Source organism: Nicotiana attenuata, unplaced genomic scaffold (genome assembly GCF_001879085.1).
Source record: "Nicotiana attenuata strain UT unplaced genomic scaffold, NIATTr2, whole genome shotgun sequence".
NCBI lineage: Eukaryota > Viridiplantae > Streptophyta > Magnoliopsida > Solanales > Solanaceae > Nicotiana > Nicotiana attenuata.
The window spans coordinates 3,806-8,267 of NW_017672607.1; positions in this window are offsets into that span (position 1 = coordinate 3,806).

Here is a 4,462-nt window from a genome sequence, read left to right on the forward strand (position 1 = left end):
TTTATGCTAGAATGTTAAAGCAGTGTGATTGTCTGTGGCTGGCCTTGCTTCACGAGAGGCGCCAGTCACGACCGGGTGGGAATTGGGTCGTGACAAGTTGGTATCAGAGCCTAGGTTACTAGGTCTCACGAGTCATGAGCAGGTTTAGTAGAGTCTCGCGGATCGGTACGGAGACGTCTGTACTTATCCTCGAGAGGCTGCAGAACCCTTAGGAAAACTTCACATTCTTGAAATTCTTGTGCGATTTTGTTGATCCGGGACCTAAACTTCTGTGTTCTATCCTCTCGCAGATGGCGAGGACCCGTGCTAAACGAGACGGACGGCCACCGGTACCACCTACTGAGGGTACTAGAGGCCGTGGGCGCGGTCGTGGGCGCGGTAGGGGCAGGGCCGCGAGGGCAGCACCTATTGCCCCACCAGTTGCCCCGGCTTAGGATCAGGCCCCAGCTGCAAACATTCCAACAGCACCTGTACAGGCACCGACAGTGCCCATTATGATTCTGGGTCTCCAGGAGACCTTGGCTCAGATACTATCAGTTTGCACTGGCCTAGCCCAGGTAGTTTCAGCCACTGTTACAGCGGCTACTTCTCAGGCCGGGGGAGGCAGTCAGACTCCCGCTGCTCGCACACCAGAGCAGGTTATGCAGGGTTTACAGACACCGGGAGCAGCTCCAGCTCAGCCGGTTGCACCAGTTCAGGACTTTGTAGTTCCAGTCATGCCAGACGACGAGCAGCGTCGTCTTGAGAGGTTCAGTAGGCTCCAGCCTCCATTTTTCAGTGGTGCTAAGGGCGAGGATGCCCAGGGATTTCTGGACAAGTGTCAGCGTATGCTTCGGACAGCAGGGATTTTGGAGACCAGCGGGGTAGCATTCACCGCATTTCAGTTCACTGGGGCTGCCTTCACATGGTGGGAGTCGTATGAGCGGCGTAGGCCGGCAGGTGCAGCGCCGTTGTCATGGCAGGAGTTCTCCACTATCTTTTTGGAGAAGTGGGTACCACAGTCTCAAAGAGAGGAGCTGCGTAGGCAGTTTGAGTGGCTTCAACAGGGAGACATGACTATGACCCAGTATGAGGCGAGATTTTCTGAGTTGGCCCGTCATGCCTCGTGGATAGTTCCGACCGATAGAGAGAGGATCAAGAGGTTTGTAGATGGACTTAACTATCACCTTCGTGTTCTGATGACTCGAGAGAGAGTTCTGGGTATTTCCTTTGAGGATGCAGTTGATATTGCTCGTGATATTGAGATGGCTCGCCGTCAGGACAAAGAGGAGAGGGAGGCCAAGAGGCCTCGAGGTTCTGGTAGCTTCAGTGGTGCTCCGTCTAGGGGTCAGTTCCAGCAGAGCAGAGGTCGTTCATTTAGGCCTCCTCAGTCAGCTCGCTCTGAGTGTCGTGGGTCATCTTCCGGCCGAGGTCATCAGGGGTATCAGCAGAGTCAGCCATCCCTCGGCGGTCTTCCGGCTCAGGGTTCATCACGAGCTCCATCTGTTTAGGGTTCCTCCAGATCGAGTGCGTCATCCAATCACTCTGATGCGTAGGGTTCCCTTCAGTCCCATTCCCCAGAACCCGAGAGCTGTTATGAGTGTAGGGAGGTTGGGCACATGTGGAGGTAATGTCCTCGGTGCCGTGGTAGTCAGTCTCAGCAAAGGGGTCAGCCCTCGTCTTCTGGCCCATCTTCTTCAGCACCCGCCCCGCCAGCTAGGGGTGAGAGTCAGGCAGCTAGGGGTCGCCCCAGAGGGGGAGGCCGATCGGGCGGTGGCCAGGCACGATTCTATGCTCTCCCAGACAGGAGAGACGCTATTGCATCAGATGCTGTTATCACAGGTATTATCTCAGTCTGCCACAGGGATGCCTCTGTCTTATTTGATCCCCGTTCTACCTACTCTTATGTGTCTTCATATTTTTCCCATCATCTGGGTACGACCCGCGGGTGTCTTGCTTTACCTGTTGACGTATCTACCCCGGTGGGTGATACTATTATTGTAGACCATGTGTATCGGTCTTGTCTGGTGACTATTGGGGGTCTGGAGACCTGAGTTGATTTGCTGCCGTTGAGCATGGTAGATTTTGATGTTATTTTGGGTATGGATTGGCTATCTCCGTGCCATGCTATTCTGGACTGTCATGCCAAGATAGTCACATTGGCCATACCGGGTGTTCCGAGGATTGAGTGGCGTGGCGTGACTGACTATGTTCCTAGCAGGGTGATTTCTTTCCTAAAGGCCCAGCGGATGGTTGGGATCGGATGTGTGTTGATGCAAGAGGGTAGAGTTATTGCATATGCTTCTCGTCAGTTGAAGCCTCATGAGAAGAACTACCCTGTGCATGATTTGGAGTTGGCTGCTATAGTTCATGCTTTGAAGATTTGGAGGCACTATCTGTATGGAGTATCCTGTGAGGTATTCATCGATCATCGCAGCCTTCAGCACCTGTTCAAGCAAAAGGATCTTAATTTGAGACAGAGGAGGTGGTTGGAGTTACTCAAGGACTATGATATTACTATTTTGTACCACTTGGGGAAGGCCAATGTGGTGGCCGATGCTTTGAGCCGGAAGGCGGTTAGTATGGGTAGTATGGCATACATTCCAGTTAGGGAGAGGCCCTTTGCAGTTGATGTCCAGGCTTTGGCCAATCGGATGGTGAGGTTAGATATTTCGGAGCCTAGTCGGGTGTTGGCTTGTGTGGTTTCTCGGTCTTCCTTGTATGACCGCATTAGAGAGCGCCAGTATGATGACCCGCATTTGCTTGTCCTTAAGGACAGGGTCCAGCATGGTGATGCTAGAGATGTGTCTATTGGTGATGATGGCGTGTTGAGGATGCAGGGCCGGATTTGCGTGCCCAATGTGGATGGGCTTCGGGAGCTGATATTAGAGGAGGCCCACAGCTCGCGGTATTCCATTCATCCGGGTGCCGCGAAGATGTACCAGGATTTGAGGCAGCATTACTGGTGGAGGAGAATGAAGAAAGATATTATGAGTTATGTAGCTCGGTGTCTCAACTATCAGCAGGTCAAATATGAGCATCAGAGGCCCGGTGGTGTACTTCGGATGGATATTCCGGAGTGGAAATGGGAGAGGATTACTATGGATTTTGTGAGTGGTCTCCCTCGTACCTCGAGGAAGTTTGATTCGATTTGGGTGATTGTGGATCGGCTGACCAAGTCCGCGCACTTCATTCCGGTGTGTACTACCTATTCTTCAGAGCGGCTGGCAGAGATTTTCATCCGGGAGATTGTTCGGTTGCATGGGGTCCCAGTTTCTATCATCTCAGATAGGGGTACTCAGTTTACTTCCCAGTTTTGGAGGACCTTTCAGCGAGAGTTGGGTACACAGGTAGAGTTGAGCACCGCATTTCATCCTCAGACGGACGGGCAGTCTGAGCGTACCATTCAGATATTGGAGGACATGTTGCGTGCCTGTGTTATTGATTTTTGAGGTTCTTGGGCTGAGTTCTTGCCACTTGCATAGTTTGCTTACAACAACAGCTATCAGTCTATGAGGCCTTATATGGGAGACGGTGTAGATCTCCGGTTGGATGGTTTGAGCCCGACGAGGCTAGACTGCTGGGGACAGAGTTGGTTCAGGATGCCTTAGAGAAGGTGAAGTGATCCAGGAGAGACTTCGTACAGCTCAGTCGCGTCAGAAGAGTTATGCGGACCGGAAGGTTCGAGACGTATCCTACATGGTGGGCGAGAAGGTCTTGTTGAAGGTTTCGCCTATGAAGGGCGTTATGAGATTTGGAAATAAAGGAAAGTTGAGTCCACGGTTCATTGGTCCTTTTTAGATACTTAGGAGAGTTGGGGAGGTGGCCTACATGCTTGCTTTGCCACCCAGCTTGTCGGGAGTTCACCCGGTATTTCATGTTTCTATGCTCCGGAAGTATGTTGGAGACCCGGCCCATGTGTTAGACTTCAGCACGGTTCAGTTGGATGATGACTTGACCTATGATGTGGAGCCAGTGGCTATTTTGGGTCATGAGGTTCGAAAGTTGAGATCAAAGGATATAGCTTCGGTGAAGGTACAATGGAGAGGTCGGCCCGTGGAGGAGGCTACTTGGGAGACCGAGTGGGAGATGCGGAGCAGATATCCTCACTTGTTTGAGACTCCAGGTATGTTCCTTGACCCGCTCGAGGACGAGCGTTTGTTTTAGTTGGGGAGGATGTGACGACCCGGCCCGTCGTCACGTGAGTTACCGCTCCGTTTTCCCCATTTTTATGCTTCTTTATGTTTCTTTATCGGTATGTGGTGTGTTAGAGTTGATTCGGATTGGTTTTGATAAGAAATGAGACACTTAGTCTCTTTAAGGAAGGCTTAAGTTGGAAAAGTCAACCGGACGTTGACTTATGAGTTATAGGGCTCGGATGTGATTTTCGGTGATTCGGTTAGCTTCGGGAGGTGATTTGTGACTTAGGAGTGCGATCGGAATTGAATTTGGAGGTCCGGTGTAGAATTAGGCTTGAATTGGC